The 25,498-nt window shown below is 39.3% G+C and overlaps 1 protein-coding gene across 4 annotated transcripts in view; it reads right to left on the bottom strand.

Annotated features, from left to right (window-relative positions):
* The window catches only part of DGKB (diacylglycerol kinase beta), a 306,824-nt gene that overhangs the window by 40,960 nt on the left and 240,366 nt on the right, over positions 1 to 25,498 (bottom strand). The window lies entirely within an intron of this gene.

The following is a 25,498-nucleotide window of genomic DNA, read 5'->3' as shown; positions in this document are numbered from 1 at the left end:
ATTAATTAACTGTTTCACCATGAGTTCCGCTTCAGTACAACCCATAGCTCCATTAACTCATCCAAGATGAATTCCAGCTTGGTCTTTGAGTTTGTGAGAGTATGTCTTATTGCTTTGCTTTTATTGCCTTTTGTGAGTTGCTGTTGTTTGGAAGTAGATGATAACAAAATCCCAGAAGACATTGGGGATTATCACATAGAAGGCTTGCCATGGTTAAAACACTGATAAAATGCTCCAGAATCGCAAATGTGTGATAGCCGGTCGTGCTTCTGTTATGAAGAAATGACTGCTCCGCGAACGCTTTGCTGATGGAGAGGGGAGGGAATGCTTCAGTGATGCTTCTGAAGCGTGACCGGCTACACACCTTCGCACTATCACACCTACATGTTTTACTGCCGTTTTAACCACGGTAAGCTTGGGTGTGATAAGGGAAGTCACCTTCAGAGACTAAGCAACTGAGTCAAACTGTGATGACACTTGTTACCTCTGTTCTGCCTTACTGTATGGTGTATCATCAGTTCTTAATGAATATCTAGAAATATAGTTTTGGGATGCTACATTTTATCTAATGACAGTTATTAAGAAGCTATGCTTTCATTTTTTGTGACTCTGGTGATTTTCATATACCCTCAGTCCTCTCAGGTATCCTCTGTTCACTTAGGACACCTTTCCATCTCCTTGTTCATGCTTCTCAGCCACTCTACCCAATAAAACTCCACAAACATGATTCTTTTGTGTGCCTTCAAAGTGCCTTGTTATGTACCTTCAAAGTGCACTTGGATACATGGCAACCTTGTCCTAGGGTTTTCTTGGCAAATTTAGTTCAGAGAAGGAATACCATTGCTCTCCTTTTAGGCTTAGAGAGTGTGACTTGCCCAAGATCACCAAATGGGGTTCTGTGACTGAGCAGAGATTTGAGCCCTAGTCTCTGTGAGTACTTTTCCAGCACTCAAACCATTACATCATGCTGGCATGAATCTTAGAGTAGGATTAATTTCTGTTTTAATGTAATATTTTATACAGTGAGCCTGTGTTTTACGTGGGCACGGCATACACAGTTTTCAGCATATGCTGAAAGTCACATCAGAAAAGCCCCCTGAGTGCCCCAGAAGAAGTAATGGGATGTGTGTGGTGCTGTGCTGGTGCGTGATGCAACCATTAATCCCATTACTTGCAATGGGGCTCCAGCACACACGGATTTCTCCTTACATGGAGGAATCCAGAACAGATCTCCATGTAAGGGGTGGGCCCATTGTAATGGTTTGGATGTTTGACTAGAAAAACTACATTGGTACAACTAGACTTCACTACTGCAAATCCAGGTAAAATAAGCCTATAGAACAAAATGATTGAGGACATACACATAGAAACTCACATTCTGTCATGAAATACAGACTTCTTTTCATTCAGCAGTAACATTTTCCCTACAGTATAAGTTGTTATTGACTAAAACACTGTATCATCATGATGATCCAAAGATAATGCCACTCAGTTTACAAAATTGTCCTTTGGAATAGATCTATGTTGAAAATGTGCTACTGATGTGAAAAATATATGGAGGGGAGAATCACACTGTTAAAACATCATAAACATGTTGTGCCCATAATTAATGCTTTTGTCCTATTGGATGGCCTTTTCCCTAAATAAATATTAGAGATTTTTTTCGACCTACGGGTAAAAATTTAATTTATTTACTAAGACAGAGGCCAGCTCATGAAGAACACCTTTTGTTCAGGCATAGTCAAACTATGTATGGGTTTTACAGGGTTTCTCTGAAATTATGTGCCCCCCCCCCCCCAATACGCTAAAGCTGCCAGACACATCTCAGTTTTGATGGCTACATATGGCAAAACTGTTTTGCACAGTTGTACTTTCTCTTTTAAAATATTTTCATCATCATCATCATCATCATCATCATCATCATCATCATCATCATCTTTATATCCCACCTTTCCCTCCAACATAGTGATGTGAGGCGGCTTACAAATCTAAAACAAATAGAGATTAAAATACAATCAAAAGCACTATTTTAAAATGTAATTAAACAATGCATAGAATTAAAATCATTTTAAAAATCCACTGAAACAGAGAGATATGAAGATTTTTATGGAAATCTCCCAAGTGTGCCCATAATGACTGCAGACTTTTGAGTTTCACTGCTTTATAACATGAGTTGGTAACATTATGCTCATTAAAATTATCAAATCTGAAGTGTCCTTGAAGTGTCCTGATGCAGTAGAATAAGTGGGATTTTTGATTGTGAGGATGTCGTGTGATGGAAAGATGAGAATAGAAAGAACAAAAGCCAGTGATGCAGAATATAACACACACACACACACACACACTCTCTACAGAAACAAAGGTATTTAAATGACTGTGAGTTAAAGTCAGCATTCTATGTTGAGGAAAGCAATATAGAAATCTTCACTGTCAATTATGATTATGATGATGTATGTATTGCTAAGGATTTTAGGTAGATTGACATATGAATGCTCTCTTCACCTGTACTAGAATAACAGCAACCCAATTATATCCAGCCTTCATGTTTAAGTGAGTGACACAGAGTATAAAGTCTCATATTAATTTAGCAACCAAGTCTGTACAAACAATATCAGGGTCAGAAATACCATGTAGGCAAATGGAGCAAACTCAGCACAACCTAAAATTGACCCTGAGACAGTGAGCAAAAGAGTCTGGTGCAACCTGAGGATCTATGAAAGATTATTACCTTTGGATAAAACCACTACTTAATCTCAGGTAACTCCACCAGTAATTATGATCATCCAAACAAACTCTAAAGAAAGACATGCCAAAGACTTACCTTTCAGGTCATGAAGACTTTCTCATTCTAACGGAACAATGTATATGTGTCACAGACATCAGTGTCTTGCTAATTCCAGTTACTGCAAGCTGCTTTTGTGGATTTGATTTTGCAGCTGAAAATGACTGACTGCCAGACAAAGGGACAGAAGCGGCTGCAGCTGTTATTATTGATTATTTCCTCAATTTGAAGGAAGCAGATCAGAGATGAACAACATGGGAAGACAAAGGCTAAGTTGTTTGACCGCTAACTATTGGTAACTATACAGTACTATGCAGTGAACCAATTCAGGGAATGTATATATTATCACTGAAATATTTGAGAGTTCTTCAGAAGTCATTTGTGGTGATCCAGAATATTTAATTTGTCATTTTAATAAAGCCAGAAAATTGTAAAACAAAACAAAACAAAAACAGCAGTTCAATATAATTGCCAATGAATGCCAATATCACTGTAGAAATAAATAGTATTAATTAGCAGCATCAGTACTAGTAGTTCTAGGGGCACCTTTTAGGTGATATGATCTGCACAAAGGAAGAAAACACTTTTTTGTAGTTTTTTGAATTTTGTAGTTTTTGAATTATGTTCCTCACATAACCAGAAATGTGAGTACTCCTCAAATTCTACAAAGACTAAGCAAGATTGTTTCAGATTCTTTCCTGAGATGCCCAGCTAAATAATCAAATCAAGATAGGAGACTTATGCAAACTTAAAAACAAATTATGCTTGTTGTTTGTGTCATAGCTCTTTAATTTCCCTCCACCACTTCATTGTTTTCTGTTACTAAGAGCTCCAAATAAGAATTTGCATACTGGAAGCAAATCAAAGCCAATACCAAACTTAATTTGTCAGCCACACAAGAGCTATGAGCTATTCTAAACCTTTCTGAGTTCCTGTTATGTGTTAAGTATTATATGCTACAACCTGCTCATTTGCGGTTCTACAGCAAGTCCCTCCCTCTCTCCCTCAAAAAGATCTGCCACTATCTATTCATTTTTATAGTATCACTATGAATCTCCAGATTCCCCTGCCCATGCTCACTGGAATTCATAATCCAAGCTATACCAGTTATTTTCATGAAATATCATTTAACTTCATGTTAACCGAAGCATACAGGGTTTTGGTGATTTTGTTTTATATAATTGGTTAATAAAAATCATTCTGAAAAGCCATCTAAATCCAAGTAACCATTTTGAGAAGGATTTTCTGACAACCATGAGCCTCTCTGCCATACCATGATCTTCTGTAGGACTAGTCTCCTAAAGGAATCCTTAAGTAGAAACCTGACTTATTGCTAGTCAGAAATATTTGAATGATATAGGGGCTTAGTGGTGGTGGGGAGCAGAGCATGGCCAGGTCCACTAGGGGAGGCACACTGCCACTGGCTCCTCCCGGTTGCCACTTTCTCATTCACACCCTGTAGTGCCACCGTGGCAATGGCCCCTATTCGTGAGTAGATTGATGCAGATGTCCCTACTCATGAGTAGACCGCCACAGCTGCTCCCTACTCATGAGTGGACCCCTGCCACTGCCCACTTTGCTGCAGGGAAGGAGATGGGGGGAGCATGCCCTTTGGGCTATGCTCCCATAGACCCCCCCTTGCACAGCGTGACACCAGGAGTGGCAATGTCACTGGCTCCTAGGAAAGCCAGCAAGTGCATGTTGCATGGAGAAAGGGCAGTGTAATGCTGTTTGAAGCACAGCATTTCCTCTATCCCCCCTGCTTGCATCATGGCTGTCTGCACAACCACCACGTAGTGCAGATTTCACTGATTTCTTGGATTAGGGGAGGGGTGAGCTACATATGATTTTGGTGTTTCTTTTACCCATAGGTTAGTGATGAACGAAGCAGGCTTCATGATTTATTTTATTTCCATTTCTTCAAACTGCCCTGATGTGGCAGGGTGAGCTGGCAGGTAAGCAAATGCAGAGAAGGTTCCAGGGAAGGACATTATCAATTTGTAGAGCACCTAAGGCATGGGTTAAGATGAAGGAACATTTCTTCAGGTATGCTTCTTTGAATGCCTGGAAGCTAGAGGGATACAGACAGGACTTCAATTTAGGATTTTCCTTCTGCACCCACACCAGTGCTGACAGACCCACCTCAGCACGTCATCATAGCCCACACAGCACTGCAGAAATAATGCAATTTGACACCACTTTAACTGCCATAGCTCAGTGCTATAGAATTCTGGGATTTGTAGTTTTGTCACATGTTTCACCTCTGTTAGAAAGCTCTGGTTCCACAACAGACTACAAATCCCAGGATACCATTGCTTTGAGCCATGAAAGTTAAAGCGGTATAGAACTGTGTTATTTTTGCATTGTGGACACAGCGCATGAGGGCTCTGAGGGGCCATGAGTAGATAAAAGATTAACCACTGCTTGTGACCCAGGTAAGCTCTTTTAGAACAGATTGAAGTAGATGTACAACAAAGCTCCTGTCTGCCTGATAGGGAATCCAGTTGGGAGAGTGGCAGCCATTTAGGTTAGGACACTCACCCACTCCAGAGCCTTGATAGTTGAATCAAGTTTCCATTTTTTAAAAAACAAAACAAAACAAAAAACAGTAGTGCTATGCACAGGTGACTGGCACCAATGCACAACATGGATACTAAATGGATGTCTTTAGCTTTGCCCCAAGGTCACATGGCTGATTCTGACCCCCTGTGTTATATAATCTTGTTGGGAAAGCAATATGGGTAGAAAAGGTACCTTACTACACATTCTCTATATAGGGAAGAGTCACATAGCCTTGGTGGTTGGAGTAAACATGTGGTACTTTGGTATCTAGCATTGGCCTTTCATGTAAATAATGTTTCTGAACATGTCTCTCCCCCCCCCCCCTTTGGTATATGTGCAGCATGCATTCTTTTATTTTTGTAGCTGGTGTTTGGCTCTGGTTTTAAAAAATGTAAGCTTTTCTATGGATCCACTGTGGATACAAGGGAAAGGTAAATCTTTTTTGAAATAAATAAATCACAGTTTTACTCAAGGATCATTTTTGAGCTTACTGTGGAAAACCACAACCTGTACATGTTATCACATTTGTTCTTGTGGGTTTGCTGGAATGAACACAGGCTGAATCAAACACATCAAGCATCCACACTGCAGGAGATGGAAGCTATAACATCTGCCAAAGACTAATTCTGAGCAGAGTGTTCTCTGAAAACTATAAAGTGTAAACAACAATAAAAGGAATGCACTGACTCTGCTTGTGAAGAATGGACCTCTGCACTATTATGTATTTAGCATGTCAAAGGCAATGGGATGATCACTGTGTGAACAGAATACTGGACTAGATAGGTGTTCTTATTTGTGTTGGAGGGGAAATCCTAAAATAAATTATTTAGGTATGTCTCTACAAGCAGAGACAAAGAGTTATTTCCCCTATATACAGTCAAGAAATTGGAATAGGGCAGTATACCAGCTAGTCATTTTCTCTGCCCAAAAGAGTAATCTATCCACCCATCCAAACACACACACTCTATAAACCTAAGCAATTCAGTTACTAAAACCACAGAAAAATACTTGGAGTGCACATCATTCTGCATAGCTAAAGAAGATTTTTTAACTTACCTTAGGCTCAGACTAATGTCTAGATCATTAAACCTTCACTACTAAATGGGAGAAATACCATGCCCTAATGCAGAGTACCAATACCTCACTAGCTAAATGGAGGGGAGGGAATTCTGCCTCTAAGTATTTGCAATTCCCAATATTCAAAATAACGCAATAGGAAGATTAAAACAAATTACTGATAAATTTAAATGGACAGGCCTAATTGTGCATTTACTGAAATAATTAGAAGGCTCCTATTGAGTTAGGTAAGGAAAAGATGGTGGTCTGTGAATTAAAATATGCCTGCCCAAGCTCTCTGCTTTCCACTGCTTAATACTGTTTGTCTAAATAGTCTCTTGGAAAGGTTTAATCTATTCTTGCATGCTTAAAGAGGACTTCATTAATGTTTAGCTTCCTGTAGCTAATTTGGCTATGTACAGCCATAAAATTTTATGACAGCAGACATGAGACTTGTGTCTAAATTGCACAAGAATGTTATTTGAATGCTCTCTTGTTTTATGTCTATATTACTGATGTCACAGCTATATTTCACAATTTGAAATACTGTGTTTCTCAAATTGAAATTTTAAAGAAAGGCTAATTTTGAAAGTATTGGGATGATACATATGCTTAGCTGGGTATTTTTTTTACCTGTCTCATACATGTTTGTATGGCATCTGCTTTAGAAATCTGAGCTTTACAAATGCTATGGAATAGTTTTTTCAGGTGGAGACATTAATAATAATAATAATAATAATAATAATAATAATAATAAACAATAATTTATATTTCCCACCTCTCCCTGCGGATTGAGGTGGGATTACAGCAATAAAACAATTCCCCATAAAATACAATCGTTAAAACAAAGACATTACTATTAATTCACTAAAATAACGGATCATCAACTAACAGTCACACTAACATTCATACAATCAGATCAGAAGTGGAGTATATAAGATCTCTTATAAAAGATCAGGTGGGTAGGCCTGCTGGAAGAAATCCATCTTTAGTGCCTTCTTGAAGGCATGTAAGGTGGTGATAAGACGGATCTCCTCCGGCAAGCTGTTCCACAATCTGGGGGCCATGGTGGTAAATGTTCTGTAAGAAGTTGTTGTTAGCCTGGTTTTTGAGTACTCCAATAGGTTCTTTCCAGATGTTCTGAGAGTGCGGGGCGGATTGTGTAGGGAAAGGTGTTCCCTCAAGTAACTCAGGCCCAAGCCAAGAAGGGCTTTAAAGGTAATAACCAACACTTTCTATTGTGCCCGGAAGCTAATTGGCAACCAATGAAGAGATTTTAATACTGGTGTTATGTGGTCTGATCTAGGTGTTCCAGTGACCAGTCTGGCTGTCGCGTTTTGAACCAATTGAAGTTTCCGGACTTGGTACAAAGGTAACCCCATGTAGAGTGCATTACAGAAATCTAAATGAGAGATTACTAGTGAATGTACCACTGCTTCAAGGTCCTTTTGTTCCAGGTAGGGGCACAGTTGGCGTATCAACCGCAGCTGGTACCAAGCACACCTGGCCATCGCATCTACTTGAGATGACAGCTGTAGAGATGGATCCAGGAGTACTCCCAAACTGCAAACTTTGTCCTTTAGGGGAAGTGTGACCCCATCCAGGACTGGTTGACAAATCTCCGTCAATGGACAGGTACTTATCGCAATTACCTCTGTTTTCTCTGGATTCAACTTGAGTTTGTTTTCCCTCATCCAGCCCATTACCAACTCAAGGCAGGTATCCAGAGGAGAGATGCCTTCCTTAGTCACTGCAACAGTCAGAGACATAGAAAAATAGATCTGGGTGTCATCAGGGTACTGATAACACTGCACCCCATGTCTCTTGATGATCTCTCCCAGCGGCTTTGTGTAAATATTAAATAGCGTGGGAGATAGAATGGCGCCTTGAGGGATGCCAGATGTCAGCTCTCTTTTAGTAGAGCAGCTGTCCCCCAGCTTCACCATCTGGAATCTGCCCGAGAGGTAGGACCAGAGCCATTGGAACTCAGTGCCCCCAATACCTAACTCCCTCAGGCGTTCCAGAGGGATACCATGGTCTAAGGTATTGAAAGCTGCTGAGGTGTCCAAGAGCACCAACAGGGGTCACACTTCCCCTGTTGATACCCAGATGGAGATCATTGACTAAGGAAACCATGGTAGTCTCAACTCCATATCCCGCCCTGAAGCCGATTTGAAATGGGTCAGTAATGACAGCAAGACATCACTGAAATGGGATTTTAATTGTTTACATATATCTGTCTGTTCACAGAGCATAGAGGAGGAGAGCTAAAAAACTTAGTCAGATGTTGGGCTACACTTTCTCTTTTCTTGCCTGTTACATTAGAGCAGGAAAAGGTAGACAAGATCTAATCAGACTAGCATTCTGATTAGTGAATGAAATGAATTGTTACACGGTTTTATACTGATGGAAGTACTATTTTCCCAGTCCAATTTTTACAGCATCTGAATATCACCAATATAAAATTGCAAAATTTCCATGTCATTTTTCCTGCAATAAGACTAGTCAGGCGACTACCCAGATGTGGGTGGCTTCATGGTGCTCCAGTAGCATGGCGTTTATATGCCGCATGCCACAGGAGCGGCTTGAAGCCACCATGGGGCTGTGGCAGGGCAAGAAAAGCCACCTTTTTCCTGACTGAAAAAGGAGTGGATCTTTGCCACTCCTTTTTTGGCTGGCTTCAAGGCATACTGGGGCAGCAGCATGTGTTTGCCATGGGCCAAATCCATCTTTAGCCACCCCTTCCACCTGTCTGTTTCACCCCATAGATAGTAATTATACCAGCTGCTAATTCAGGGAATTATCATCCAAAAAGTCACTTTTCCAAGCTCTGCCTTTAAGTGTCGTTAAGTGAAGTTTCCCAAGAGGAATCTTAAAGCAAACCTTGGTCCTCTAAGAACCTTTAAGATTGAATTAGAAATTTGGGAAAACCCAGATTGTGTATCTGCAAAAATTGATACATGTTCCACTGACCATTTCATGGATGGAATGTCCTTGCTAGATGGTACAAAAACTTCCTACTGCTCTGGCTACCCTACCAGCAATGTTCTATTATCAGTAAGGGGAAAAGAGGAGACATCCAGGGACTTTTTCCATGGACATGCCCCCGGAATGAAAATGGAGCTATGCAAGCACTAGAGCTGATCTAGTGCATCTGCCTCTCACTGGAGGCCCTGGGAGGGAGATTTTCAAAACGATGCAACATCAGGGCGGGTAAAAGCTGCTCTTTCCATCCTTCTACCATGGCTGAAGTGAGACCAGAGGAACTCAAGATATTTAGTTCTTTCTTCATGGATTCTTACTATCTCAGACATACTGAATTGCTTTCCCCACCTTAACAATATATGCTACTGTTAATCCAGTCAATCAAATTATCAACCAGGAAGCTGACACAACTTTCCTACATGGTTCCACCTCACTGTTTATTCTTCCAGAGCCAACTCTGAATTCATCTATCATATGACTCACTGAAAAATAAAGATGTGATACAGATGAAAAATACAGATGTGAATTTTAAGTTGAATAAAGAAAAGGTAATATAGTGCAACAAAAAAGAACAGCACTTATTATTTTAGTCAGTCATCAGCATTGAATTATGTTCTGTGAATGGGAGGATTGTATTGGATTAGGAAACGTATGCCATCTAAAATGGAATTGATAGTAACTATCCCTGAATTTACCACATCACAAAAAAAGGGATGAAAGTCTTCAAAATTTCATTCTAGCACCATCTTTCTCTTTTCCCAATAATTTACAATAAAAAGCACAATGTTAATAAATATCAGTGGTGCTTTGCTTTTTTTTTTGTATACCATGCAGCTACGGACAGTCTACAAAGGGACCACCAAATGCAGTGTCCAAACATGAATCAAGGAACATGAGAAACACTGCAGACTGGGTCAGCCAGAAAAATCAGCAGTAGCAGAGCACATTATAAATCATCCTGGGCACAAAATGCTGTTTGAAAAACACTGAAATTCTGGACCATGCCAACAACTATCAGGTCAGAATGCACAGGGAAGCCACTGAAATCAACAAACACTTGGGCAACTTGAACAGGAAAGAAGAAACCCTTAAAGTAAATAAAGTTTGGCTAGCAGTCCTGAAGAACACCAAAACCAGGACTCAGCAAATGCAAATGAGAAACCAGTCAGGGTCAGGGGCTTTCCCAGCAGACAATGATCACCAATTAGCAGACACTAATCCTCTTTTGCATATCCTCCCAGCCTGCGACCTGGCCATCAACAACAGAACAATACACAGATTAACATGGGAATCACTCCTCCTTACCCAGGATCACACAGTGTGTGTGTGTGTGTGTGTGTGTGTGTGTGTGTGTACACACACACACACACTCTCTCTCTCTGTCTCTCTCTCTCTTTTTTGTAGGCCAGCATTCTCTGAAGATGCTAGCCACAGATGCTGGCAAAACGTCAGGAAGAAATTCTTCTCGAACATGGCCACATAGCCCGAAAAACCCACAAAAAACTTTCAAAAAGGTTATTAGTATATATCTTCTCATAGTTTTTGTTCTTAGTATTATACTTTGATTTATTTATATTTTGCTGACTGTTTGTTTGAACCCCCCCCCCCCCTTTCCTGATATTTTAGGGGGTCTTTTTTTTGGGGGGGGGGGTTGGAGACCCTCCCTTATTTCTTGTGGTTTTTTGCAGCAATACTAATGCAGATGACAGAAAAGGCAAAACACTCCTTTCTCTATTCTACTGGTGCTGCAGCAACAGGGAGATGTATGGTCCTTAACTTATATGTAATAGTTGCTGTGTAACCGCCTGCGGTTCTCTTTCCAAGTCATGAATGTAATAAACCTTGGTAATTTTTTTATACACTATAAATTACAGATATGTCTTCTGATTGGGCAGTTTTTACCACTTTTATATCAGCAGAATGTGTATACTGATTACTTTAAATCAGGGGTCCGCAACCCCCGGCCCGCGGGCCACATCCAGCTCACTGAGGCGGCAGGACCGGCCCCAGGCCAGTCCTGCCGCTGATTGCCGCAGGTGGTACTGCCGCCGCCGCCGAGGAGGGCGGGCTGCAGACAGTGCGCCGCCGCCAGCCGGCGGCTTCTTGTAGCCCTGCATGTGCCTGCAATAAATAAAGTTTCTCCTCCTGGGGCTGGCTGGCCAATGACTGCTGGAAGGGGGCGGGCTGTTGGAGCTCCAGCCTGCCCCCATTGGCCAGCCAGCCTCAAGAGGAGGAACTCCTCCTCGGGCAGGGCAGGAAGGGGCGGGGGTCCTCCTGCCCTTTCCCTCCCTTCCCACGGCTGCCTGGCTTTCTGTGTATTTTTGGAGCTTTTAATGCTAACAGGTCTGCCTTGGATAGTGATGATGATATCAGTCAGTTTCTGAGGCATGCACTCACTCTTTCTGAAGGCGAGACAGTGTGACTTTCCAAAGTGCATTTCGGTGTATTTTCCGTGCTTTTAATGCTAAAAGGTCTGCTTTAACAATGATGATGATGATGATGGTGATGTTGATATCAGCCAACTTCTGAGGCATGGCCAAACTCATGCGCAGTGAAGAAAAACCAAAGTACCTTGACCAAGAACACACTTCTGAGAAGTACAGTTGATGCAAGACACCTGAAACCGATTTTGTTTTTTACTTCAAAATATGATGTGTGCAGTGTATGCAGGATTTATTTATTTATTTATTTATTTATTTATTTATTTATTTATTTATTTATTTAAAAACATATTTATTTATTTTTTGGCTTTGGCCCGCAGTTGTCTGAGGGACAGGAACCCGGCCCCCGGCTCAAAATGGTTGCCTACCCCTGTTAAATGCTAGGCATTTTCACTTCACTCTGGATATGATTATAGGGTTCATAACAAATGCAGAATTATAGATTGTTGTTATTTGTTCCTGTTTGAATTTAGCCATACACCTGTTCGTTTGTGGTCACTGTCCTGGCCTTGGAGGGAAAGAAGAGGCAGTCTCTGCCAGACTTAATCCCCATTCTCTTTCCCTTGAGTATCATGTTTTATTTAGGTTATATGGCTAAGGGCAGGGGAATATCAAATTAACAATTTGTAAGCTGCTCTAAGAGGCTTTGTGATTGAAGAATGGGGTATAAATATCTAAATAAATAGGTAAATAAAGTCCATTTTTGTTGACACATATATTTTTAAGAGATACTGAAATCAATGGCTGTTGGAGGCCCCCAAGCCAGTGGGTCAGTGAATCTGCCCTGACTTCATAACCTTTCCATGTTAGGTTGTTAAGATTTCACAATTTCAGTAACTGATGTTACTATTGATGTTTTGACTCTGAAAGCAAAACAACCAAGCCCCCCCCCCCCCCCCAATGCTTAAGGGAAAAATACAAAATTAATAATTTAGCTTTGGATAGTCTGAATTGTAGTATTTTAGAAGCTGCCTGCCAACAGATGGTTGGCATTTAAAGAGTACACAGTGGCTGGCTTCAATCCTAAGAACACTTTCTTGGAAGCAAGTCCCATTGAACTCAGTGGATCTTATATCGAAGTCAATATGGATAGGGCTGTGCTGTCTAATTTGTTAAAACATATAACAAGTATTTTAATCACATTAATGCTTATCATTTAAATGTAGATTATCTCATGTATCTCACAATCTTACTTAACCATTGCTTCTTGCTTTCAACTTTTTGCGCCCAAATGGTGGCCTTCAAACAGTTGTCTAAAGAAGCAGGTGCTGTAATGATTTTAGCAGCTAGTAGAAATATAGGCTGCCAGTCCTAATATACTGCAGAACTACTGGTTTGAGGTTATCTTTAATTTTAATCACAGGCTGCATCTGCACTGCAGAATTAATACAGTTCAACACTGTGTTAACTGCCACAGCTCCATCCTTTGGAATCCTGGAAGTTGTAGTTTTGTAAGTCACTATTATGCCTGGGCAGTGAAGGTGAAAGATCCTGTAAAACTACAAATCCCAGGATTCCATAGCATTGAGCCATGGCAATTAAAGTGGTGTCAAACCACATGATTTCTGCAATATATATTAGACCACATAAGGGAAGGAGGAACCAATACTGAAAAGAGAAACATGCAACAAAATGTTGCAGTAGCACCATCCAGATTTCCAGCCATTCAATTCCTTCTCTCCCCCCAGTAGTTATCTGCACCCATTTAAACCAACTGTTCTATGTCCATAAAACAAGTTCATTCATCATTTGGTGTTTTTCTCCCAGGGGCATGGTCTCCCACTGAGTATTCACACATACAGTGTGTATTACTGGAAAGTGATTACTGTTGTCTTGACTACATAAGAAGCAGCATTCAGAGCAGGGATTGCTTGTCTATGTATATATAATGATAAAAACCAAAGCTAAAATGCATGTGAACACCGTGTTAATTTCTGTAATGTTGAAATCTACACATATCATACTTTGGTATTACACCATTTCATTTTAGTGAGACTTTGTTAAGCAAATGCCAGTACTTATCATTTGTGAGGTTATGATTAAAACCTCACTCCAAGTCTGTAAAATGTAAAGATACTAACTTTCAGTAAGTGCTGCCATAAATCTTTCTACTCCAGACTTACTAGATTTAATGTTTAATCTTCTCCTGTGCTGAAGAAGCATTACCTAGGAGTGTATCTAATTCTCTTCTAAAAGGATGTGGGTAACCATAGAACCAAGTGTGAGAAAGATGTAACATAATCTTAGTATAGTAAAAAGTTTGAGGAACTAAAACCTCAGCAACCTCTCATCGCAAAGAATCAGCTCGCCAAATAAAGCCCACAGGTTGCTATACTGGGGTGAAAATCTCCATAAGCACTGGTCTAATATTCTGTATCAGTATAGGAATATTAAATGTAAAAACATCAATTATTTTCCCTCAAGTGATGCTATCTGTACTATGCTTTAGCATGGGTAATTCAACTGGGTAGGTTTTTGATAATTCTAAAAACACACACACACACACACACAAAACCAACAACAACAGAGGGGGATATAGAAAGTAAAATAGCCAAACTTCTTCTTATGCTTATTTAGAGTATCTGAACCAAATCCTGTGCCTCTGCTTCTTTGGGAAAATGCATGTTCCCTCAAAAAGGAAATGCTAGGAGAATAACTAATTCATATCACTTATGCTTCTTCTCCATGTTTTGAACAGTCAAGGCCATTATGAGAATATGAGAAACTTTGAGCACGTATATTCTTATATGGATTTATATGTGAATAAAACTTTACTTTTTTGAGAACTTGAAATATGCCTCATGTAAAAGCAAAGGCTCTCAGACCTTAAACATGTGTATCTGATCATTCTTTTGCTTTTCAGTTGTTTAGAGAACTAAATGACAATGGTGACATTTTATATATTTAATTGACTTTAGACCACCAGGAGAACTCTGATACTATCAGACAATCAATTTGAGATATGTAAGATACAGCAAATGGAAAAAACGATGAAGGTGATAGAAACGTCTATGGCATGTACTGCCAAAAACACTGGGCCCAGTGCCAAATAAGAAAACTGCAATTGCTCTGTGAAATAATTATGAATTTTTCACATAGCTTTCAATTGGATCCAATTAATATAATCTGGATCAACCCCACAATACAGAAAACAGCTAGTTAATCTACAGTTTCAAAACAGCTGCATTATTCATTGGTACATTATTTCCTATGTTATTTTTACTGGTCATTTATTTCTGTTCTGGAAAAAAATCCAAGTATATATTATCTGGCACAGTTACTATTCTTCCAAATACTGCTAAAAGAAGCTAGAAATTAATTTCATTTTTTTAAACTGAAACAATACTACATATGATTATTATGATTTAGCATACTGAATTAATACAGTATTATATGGCATGAAAACATTTGTACCAAATCAGTCCTGAGGTGGAAATAAAAGATAATTTTGAGATGGTTCTGCAATAGTGGTTTTACAAGAAGGTGAATAATTATAATTACAAAAAATATTACATTAAAAGAAATCACTTTCATATGATAAGGTGTTTGAATTTGGATTTGGTTAAGATTCATAGTTTTATCTTGTAACACCAAATGGAAAGTTTCTCCTGCTGACCTTTATATGAGGAGGCAGCAAAATCTGTCATCGCTATTCCATTTGTTTAACAGCAGACACATGTTCCCTAGAGACGCCTGACACTATATTATCCATTTAACCCTGCCCTGGACACCTGGATAGTTTTCCAAATACAAATGAGATATCCCTGCATATTCCCCTTTGAATGCTGTGAAACATAACCAGTTTAGGAGAAAGATTAGTATAAAGTGTATAGTTTTTGGAATAATTTGCAAAGGGATGTTATTCACAGGAACTTAATTGAGTGCAGCCTATTTTAAACATACTTATTATGGTCACTTAAAACAAAAGATTGAAATAATGACTTAAAATAATTGTCACAATTCTCCTACTATTAGGATTAACAACAGGGATTACCAAAGCTTTCTCCATCGAAGTGATTCGAAGTTACTGAACATTTATAATAATGTTCAAATTATTAAAAAGAACAGACAGAACACTTGTAATGCAAAACAAAAATTCTAGAACCTATTCTAGAACCCATTTGTTTGCCTTCTTGGCCATTCTTCTGACTTTGATAGCATGGGAAACAGATGACAATTTGGTCATTTTAGTGATTGGTAGTAGTTTTGTTGTTTGTTCTATTGACTGTATTTTTAGATAATACTGTATCTTGTATTTTATTGTTGATTTTATTCTCTGTTGTAATCCTGCCTCAATCCGCAGGGAGAGGTGGGAAATACAAATAATTTTTTTATCATCATCATCATCATCATCATCATCATCATCATCATCATCATCATCATCATCCATGATATCCTCAGCACTCTTCTCCAGTACCACACCTGAGTTGTTTTTCCCCCTATCAGCTTTCTTTTTACTGTCCAGCTCTCACATCCATATTTGGTGATGGGGAATACAATGTCTTGTATTAGCCTAACTTCATTGCTCAGTGTGATGTCTTCACACTTTATGATCTTGTTAATTTCTTTCATAGCTGCCCTTCCTAATCCTAGGTCTGGAGATAGTAGGGCTCAGGAGTACACACCAACTGTACGCTCCTGAGCCTTACTATGTGAGGGCAGCACCATTACTGAGCGGCACCACCCACACAGAGGGCCGTATGGATGATGTGTGGGTGTCTGAGCGCCCACATATCTCCAACAGGAAGCGTGTGGTGATGGAAGTGGTGCAGCCCTTATGATGCCACAAAAAAAGAAGCCACTCTAGGCGGCTTCTCTTTTACTATGCTGTTTGGTTTGTGTGCTGCAGCACAGCTGTGCAGTACAAAGGGCCAGTGTTTCCCTGCTGGTCTTTACCGCACCCTAGCCTTCTTTTGATTTCTTGAGTGCACTCTCCATTCTGATCAATATTTGAATCAAGAAAAGCACATATTAATTACCTTCTGCAATTTTTTGGTGTGCTCTATTATCCAATGTATGTTTACAATATGTTCTTTAGTGCTTCTTCCTTTCCTGAACCCAACTTGCATTTCAGGAGTTTCACACTCCATTTATATGTCCCTAGCTATCTATCTAAGTTTCTGTATTATCCAATGTATGTTTGCAATGGGATCTCTAGTGCCTCTTCCTTTCTTGAACCCAGCTTAAATTTCAGGGATTTCACATTCCATTTATATATTTCTACCTATCTATTTAAGTATGGGAACTCTTTGACTATTTCAGTTTTTCTTGTTGTCTAGGATGAATTCTTGTAGATCTTCTGTGCTCATTTTTTAAAAACGTTAATCATTAATCCAAACTTGGCACTTTCCTTCTTGACCTTCTTCAGTAATTGACCCAGGTCTTCATTTGTTTCTGTTAGTAGTACTGTGTTGTCTTTGCCTCTTAGGTTGTTAATGTTCCTTCCTCCTTTCTTCACACTATCTGCCTCTGAGTCTAAGTCTGCTCTCTCTACAATATTTTCTGCATACAGGCTGCCTATACAGGGTGATATTCTGCAGTCTTTCTTGACCCTTTTGCCGAATGGGAAACATTTAGTTTCTCTGTATTCTGTTCTGATGGCAGCCTCTTGTCCTCAGGACAATGAAATGTTGTGACACTCCCATTCCTCTAAGCGTAAACCATAGTTTTTCATGATCTATGCAGTCAAAAACTTTGCTGTAGTCAATAAAGCACATGCAGATTTTCTTCTGGAATTCCCTGGTGGACAATGTGATGCGGACTGGATGGCCCTTGTGGTCTCTTCCAACTCTGTAATTCTACAATTCTATCTCTAGTGTCTCTTCCTTTCTTGAATCCAATTTGCACCTCAGGGATTTCACACTTCATTTCTCTCTCTCTTTCTCTCTCTAGATATATAGATAGATATAGGTAGATAAATCTAGATATTTAGATATCTAGAAGATATATACTCCTCTTTGAAAGGCACAACTGAAGTATGAATGTCTCTTTCCTTTCTTGAATATGCTCCTTCCTTGAGTGTGCTTCAAATTATCAGTTGCCCACAGCAGATAGTTCCATCTAATATAAAGAGGTGATAGCATTACTCATGTGTGGGCCTCTAGAAGGTCTTCAACAGTCTTATCAGTCTTAGCCACCATCGCTAATGATAAGGGATGACAAATGCTGGAGTCCAACCTCTGGAAGGCAATGCATTCCCCCATCCTGTACTCATATCCAGTATCCAGTCTCCTTTATTTTCAATTATATACAACCCTCATAAGAACATAAACAGAAACATTCTGGATTACTAATTGCTAATTCAATAAAACAGCAGTCTTTTTCTTTTTAACTGACCCATGATTTAGGAGGCAAACTTGGTACTTGGGTTACTTGCTTGGCTGATTCTCATTTCTTCCATTGCTTTTAAATTGTGCTTCTCTTTTAATACAAGTAATGCATTGGCAGTAAACGACTTGAGTTGTTTACATGAGCATATTGTAAACAGGCTGCATTGGACAGCACAAGCTGCCTTACAAATTAATGGCATTGTGAGGTGGTGCCTGCTGGGGTGAAAATAAATTGTCAGAAAATATAGGGAGACAGGTAATGGGCCCCAGCAATGCTGCACAACACTTTTCAAATAGCTGTTGACTGTGTGCCAATAGATATGGCAATAACTGTCAACAGGATTTATAGTACTTTCACATTTACGCAGTCATAGTGGAAAGGCTGAAAGAGTTCTACAGTTTTATTTAAAGTTGAGTGCCAACTGTTTCTGTACTAGCCATTTCCAAGTAACTGGGTCACAAACACTCTGGCTGTCATTCATATGTGTTGCTAAAGCACTTAATTTTTTTGGTCTTGGTTATCACAAGTCCTTGAAACATGTTTTCAGAATCTTTATGGCGATGTCAAGGCATATGCTAGTTTAACAAAATTTCAGCAAGGGTATTTCACCATCTGTTGCAAATACCACCAACTTTGGTTGCCCTAAATTGATCCTAGATGCTCTGTGTTGCTTAAAGAGAGCTGCTCATCAGTGCTTACTATATTGATAGTAAAACATGTTTGCAACACACCAATTGGGGCTTCTGAATAAAACTATTCTCACCACACTTGGACTGACCATCAGTGTCCACAATGGTTAACACACCAAAGGAGGTCTATTCAGTTTATTGCCAGTAATCTACAAAATCTGAACTAAACTGAAAACTTCCTGGAAATTCAAAAACTTCACTTCCACAACATTTGTAGCATCATGCAGGAAGAACTGGCTTTCAGAAGGCAAGGAAGAAAACAGGCACTAATTTACAGATATAATTTACTGAATCTCGGTTTTTCAATTTCAGTTGAATTTCAGCTTCCACATCATTCTGGTACTATCTGTGAAGTTTTTATTAGATTTTGAAATTTGTGTCCCTAGTAAAATGGGTTGCATCCTTTGTACAGAAGCCAATTTTATATGTCTACCAGAATCAGGATTCCTCTCCCTTTTGCAGCCCTCAGAGTACATCCAAAAACCTGTTCCTGAGAGGTGGGAAATCCCATGAAATAGGCCCAAAGAGGGTTGCAATGGAAGGGGAAGAAAGCTCTTATTCTTCTGGCACTGGACACAGAATGGTGCCACTGGGTAGGAAAACACACAACTTTATTATGCCCTTTGTCTATTACACCAACACTGAAAATCAGCATAAACTGTTGCAATTGAATAACTCCTAAGATTTAGCCATTACATTGCCTTCAAAATAGTTTCCACTGCTGATATTTGAATACATTTCAAATTTTAATTTGACTTTTAAGAAATCTAAACTTGATGTCTAATCCCATCTCAATGTCTAAATTTTAACTCTGGCAAGGATTTGTATCCCATTTTATTTTATTTATGTCAAAAGTTTCTTAAAGTTGGCTTACATGGCTTTAGCTTTATGTTTTTATTTTTTAGTGTGTGGCACTCTTGTTCCTACATAAAGTGATATACAGGATTGTGTGAAATCTGTTTTTTTCTTTCTAAGCTAACCTTAGAGTAGCACATCTTTTCAAAATTCTACATCTCTCAAACATTTCTTTAGATAGCCCTGTCAAGAGTAGCCCTGTCAGTACTATCCTAGGTTCATAGCTGAGCTGGTAAAAACCTTTCACTTAGCAAACTGGCACATGGGAAAAGAAGATCTCTTCTTTTGGAAATGAATGGATTCTACTAAAACAAAAGATAAAAGAAAGGCTTATTTTTTAAAAAAGAAGGAACTACTTGCAACATCTTGAAAGAAAGGGTGACACCATGACCACTGAATTTAGAACTGCTGAATTCAGAAACTAGATTCCTTTAATGGCACCTGTATCAGATCTCTTTTGGTCTGGGACACATGTTTGATTTCTGTAGGGAGACAAGGTTCTTTAAAACATATATTCCATCATTATACGAATCTCACAGAACTATTCAGTTTATGGCAAGTTTGATAATGTGAGCTGCTAGATAATTGACAAAAATGTTGCTAGATAATTGAAAAAGAAAGAATCCATTTAACTAGCATGAACAGCATGGAGAATGGCGTTGTTATATAGCTGTCAAAAAAGAAAGGTATAAAATGTTGGAACCTGCTTTTGTTGGAGTGATAAGGTGTCCAAGAAGTTTATGTTTCTGAAAAAGAAATGATAAAGCCTACAAGAAACTGACAAATTCCATCTACTTTTTTTTCCATTAAGATTGATCTGCATAAGAGTCACCCTGGAAGATGCTGAGCCATAAACCACAAATTGAATCTTCAACAATAAATTGGATGTTTCTCATTGTATGACTTGGGAACTTGCTTGAAGTTACAAGGAGTTAAACTGATTGAACTGATTTAATCAGTATATGGCAGATTAATTGATAGACACCAGTTTGAATCTGTGAGGCTAAGACACAATTGTTTTAGGGCCAGAGTCAATCCCTTGCATTCCTCAATTTGAGACACAGGCCAAACATGAAATCTTCTGCACGTGAATGATAACAAATTATATGAAAGAACTCTGTCATGAGAGATTATCACATGAGCTCCCATTCTTGACCTAATCACATTAATGGAAAAAAAAATGCATGCATACCAGATTGGGAGCAGTCCTTATCACATGTGTCTGAAATCACTGTAGCAGCCATTGCTGGTCTGGGACTCTTTTTCTCAGCATGACCCTGAACCCTGTCTCTCTCCTCTATTGCTTTACTAGCAGACCTAAATAGCTAATGGTGATAACTTGACAGAATTCATCTTTGGAGAACATTGCAAAAATTCATTCAGTTCAGTGCTGATGTTTTGTTTGCTTCCATATTAAAGCCACTTTAGTACCATTGTGGCACTGTATCTCTGTAACAAGCTGAAAGTGGAATCAATACAGCATTTGGTACTGTGCTATATTATTCATATAATACATGTGAATAAACATTATACATGGAGGTTGCACTGATCAAATGTCTTTTCAAGTGTTAACTATTTCCTGCTTACATTTCCTGCCCATTTTATTGTTTCCCATTGATCATGTTGGGAGAATACACACACACACACACACACACACACACACACACCAGTTCCTGTTCTCATGTGGAAGGAGAGGCTTACATGATCTATTTTTTTTCTTTTTTTGTTTAGAAAAACACATATATTCGGACATTTTTGTTAAAAAGAAATTAAGGGAAAAATGTAAAGCAGTTAGGTAATACACTATCCCTTCTTCCATGGGAATAGAAATGGACATAGAAACAACTGGGGAAAAAATTAAAAATACAGTTACATATATTGTGCATCCCCATGTCAAATATGCTTTGTACACACAGAGAGAATATTTTGATGTGTGGTGGCTTCTAGCTTTCTGTTATAAACTAACTTGATCAGCAGCTGGAGAAGGGATGGAATAGGATTTTGAAGGCCAATTGATAGGGAGGAAGTTTATCCATTATCTCAATAATGTTCCCAAGTGCACCCATTTATTCTTTTTTATATAAGTGGCAACTATTAATTCCCATGAGCAAAAGTAGATCTTTGCTCTTGGAAACAGAAGTGGAGTGGGAATATATTACCTTACCCTTCTTGACAAAGGGCGTACAGTACTATACAGTACTTCCTGACATAAAGGGATACCATGTATCTCTCTATAAAGAAGACACATAGGCATACTATATTCTCAGAGTCCTTGCATTATGTAAGTTCTCAGATACACACACACAGAGGGAGGGAGGGAGGGAGGGAGGGAGGGAGGGAGGGAGGGAGGGAGGGAGGGAGGGAAAGAGAGAGCGAGCACCTGCCATGATGGAAATTTGCTAGACTATAAAGAAGTTTTCAATTTTCTATCACAACCATTTTCTGTTCCCAGTATAAAATGCATTACATTTGCAATGCAAGAATGCCACAGTATACCCATAATAATATTTGTCTAAAGCTTTCTCCTCTTATTATTATCCAGAGTCCTGGCTCCAGTGCTATAGGAACAGGTCTCTCTTTCAAAACATGGACAGTTGGGAAAATAACAATCCTCACTTCAGTCTCTGATTCTCTTCTCTCTTGCTCTTTTAGTGAGAACTGTCTGTTAGTGTTCAGTGTTTTTTTAATTTTTTGAAAAAGTACATTGTAACATCCTCTGCTGCTTGCTGAATTTGTTTTGGCATGCAGAGACTCTAATGCACCTGCGGAGAGAATGTTTTCAGTAATGGGTGACATCTGGTCTGAAGACAAAAGTGGAATGTCAGTAGTTATAGTAAAGGGTATGACAGTGGTTAGAGCCAATCTAGCTGGCAACTGCTGTGAGGACTCTGAACAACTATTTGGAAATGCAAAGCTTCTTTAGAAAACTGAAGAATTCTTACATACTATAAGGCTCCAAAGATAGCTTTGGCTGAGATTCATCTACTAGACATTTGGCTTAAACACTTTTCAGTATCATGACCATTAGCATATTAAAATTGCTGTTTGGAAGAATTTAATTTGCAAATGTACACACTACAGAAATAAAAAAGAGGGAGAGAAAGAGAGGGAAGAAAAAGAAAGGAGACGGTGGGGATATAGGGAAAAATGAGAGAGAAAGATTGCTAGTTTTAGCCATTCTCCCACATGAAGTGAAAATAAAAACCTTGCTCTGAACTGGAGTTCACATTCTGAAAATGAGACCGACTGGGGGAAAATATCAAGACTGATAACTGAAGATAGCATTCCTTTTTCGAATCTGCTCCCCATAGCAACTGTTTCAGTTTGTTATACGGTAAAGGCTGGCGTGGGGAGATGATAGAAGTTCATACACTGAATATGTGACATTAGTGTTTACTAGGGATTGCATTTACGTGTTTGTCAAAACAAGAAAAGAAAAAGATGGAATTTTATTTCATATATTTATGTTTATATCACTCTAGCCTAACATCTCAGGGTAGAAAGCATCAATTTCACATCAATGGATTGATCCTACATGGATCACACACAGGGAATGCAGAAAGAAAAGAAAGGCAGTGAAGCTACATAGTATGTTCATCTGAGAACATGTATTAATCTCAAACTGAGACATACATTGAGAGATGCCAAAAAATAAACAGCAAAATGTGTCCCTGCATGACAAGAGGAGAAAAAAGTGTCACAGGCCCTGTGCAGATGGGCCAGGATAGCACAGGCCAAATTCATGCTATCCTGGCCCAGGTCCCAACCTGGATCAGTTCCTGGGCTGGTGAGGGGATGGGTGGGTATTTACATGGCCACTGGTCCTCACACCATTGACCTGCTACTGCTGCATGCCTCTTACTTTACTCATCAAGTGCCACCAGTGAGACACCCTCCCCCCAGTCACCACATCTGATGGGGAATCAAGCCACCTGGCTACATGGTTGGAGCAAAGCACCCAATTACATATCATATGTGGCAACAGAAGGCTTTTCACTAGCAGCAACAGCTGAATAAGGGAAATAGGAATGTCTGTTCTGATCGGGTCTTCTGTGGAACTTTTATGAAACTCCATGGCAAATGGTGGATTATTTAGACGGTGTTGAGGCCTCTGTCCTGGGATCAGTTTGGATTCACTGGACCTGCATCTGGTCTGCCAGATCCAGGCCAAATCTCAACATGGTTCTAATGGCCTGCATTGTCCAAACAGGACGATATGAGTCTCAGGGGAACATGGGCCTTTTGGCCTGTGTGGACAGCACCTTAATTTGTTTGTTATAATTATACTACTCATGGCAGCCACCTTTCATGAGCTTATTTTTTAAACAACAGCAACAACACCTCAGTCTATCTCATCTTTTTGCCTTGGCCCCTGTGTCCTCTTAATATTGATCCCTGGAGGCTTATTAATGGGTTCTCCCATTAATGACAGGACATGCTCTTGCCTTGGATGGCAAATGCAGCAATTAGATGGAGATGGCATCATGCAGTAAGGTGCAATTTTCAATGTGAGATAAAGTCCATGTGTGATAAAGTTCTTAGTCAAGTGCCCACTCTGCAATCAGCCATGGAGTTTCTTCTCTTGCAGCATTCTCCATTATGGGATCTCTTTCAATGTTATTTTCCATTTTTCCATCTCCTTACTTGCCTATAAAACATAAAATCGTAGAGTTGGAAGAGACCACAAGGGCCACCTAGTCCAACCCCCTGCCATGCAGGAACTCTCAATCAAAGCATACCAGCCTCTGTTTAAAGACTTCCAACAAGGGATATTGCACCACTCTCTGAGGAGGTGTGTTCCACTGTCGAATAGCCCTTACTGTGAGGAGGTTCCTCATAATGTTGAGGTGGAATTTCTTTTCCTGGAGCTTGCATCGATTGTTCCGGGTCTTGTTCTCTGGAGCAGCAGAAAACAAGCTTGCTTCCTCCTCAATATGACATCCCTTCAAATATTTAAACAGGGCTATCATATCACCTCTTAAACTTCTCTTCTCCAGGCTAAACATCTCAAGCTCCCTAAGTTGTTCCTCATAGGGCATAGTTTCCAGACCCTTCACCATTTTAGTTGCCCTCCTTTGGGCATGCTCTAGTTTTTCAATGTCCTTTTTGAATTGTGGTGCCCAGAACTGGACACAGTATTCTTCTTCTATTCCTACCTTTGTGATGTTGTATAGCAAAGAATGACTACCAGAACAATAAACTGATTTTAGAATCCTTATGACATTTTAACCACAGAAACTGCCCTCACAGAAATTGAACTGTTTGCTAACACCATGTTGTTGACATGTTCATTCACACAGCAGTTAGAATGTCTGGGAACTCCTTGACAATGCAATAGTTCTGTTAATGCATACCAATCTTCAGTTCACAAAATCCCTTATTACATTATAAATATACAATTAAGAAAGATCCAAACACCATATATAAAGCACCCATTTAGTGGGAACAGATAACTTGGGATTCCCCGAAGAACAGCAAAATATGAATATTTTTCACTGACATATCAGCACCCTTGAAGTGGAAGCCACATTTGTACATGAATTCCCAAGTCCCATTGAGAGAACTAAAATATCAGGAAGACCAGAAACATGAATGATTAAAGACTTGAATGCACAATCAAGTCTGAGTTAGGCCTAGTGATCATTGCTCCATTCTGGAAATGAAACCATCTGATAGGATATTTATTCAATATAAATAAATAAGTGAACAGAGATTAACAATCAAGTATATATTTGTCTCAGTCCTCAACCCAGCAGAACAAATATTTCACAAGCCTTGTCATTTTGCAAAATGCACAA

This window comes from Sceloporus occidentalis, unplaced genomic scaffold (assembly GCF_023333645.1).
Source record: "Sceloporus occidentalis isolate IW3139 unplaced genomic scaffold, rSceOcc1.0.p SCAF_7, whole genome shotgun sequence".
NCBI lineage: Eukaryota > Metazoa > Chordata > Lepidosauria > Squamata > Phrynosomatidae > Sceloporus > Sceloporus occidentalis.
Note: the sequence above shows the minus strand (reverse complement) of the source record. Positions and strands in the feature narration are given on the sequence as shown.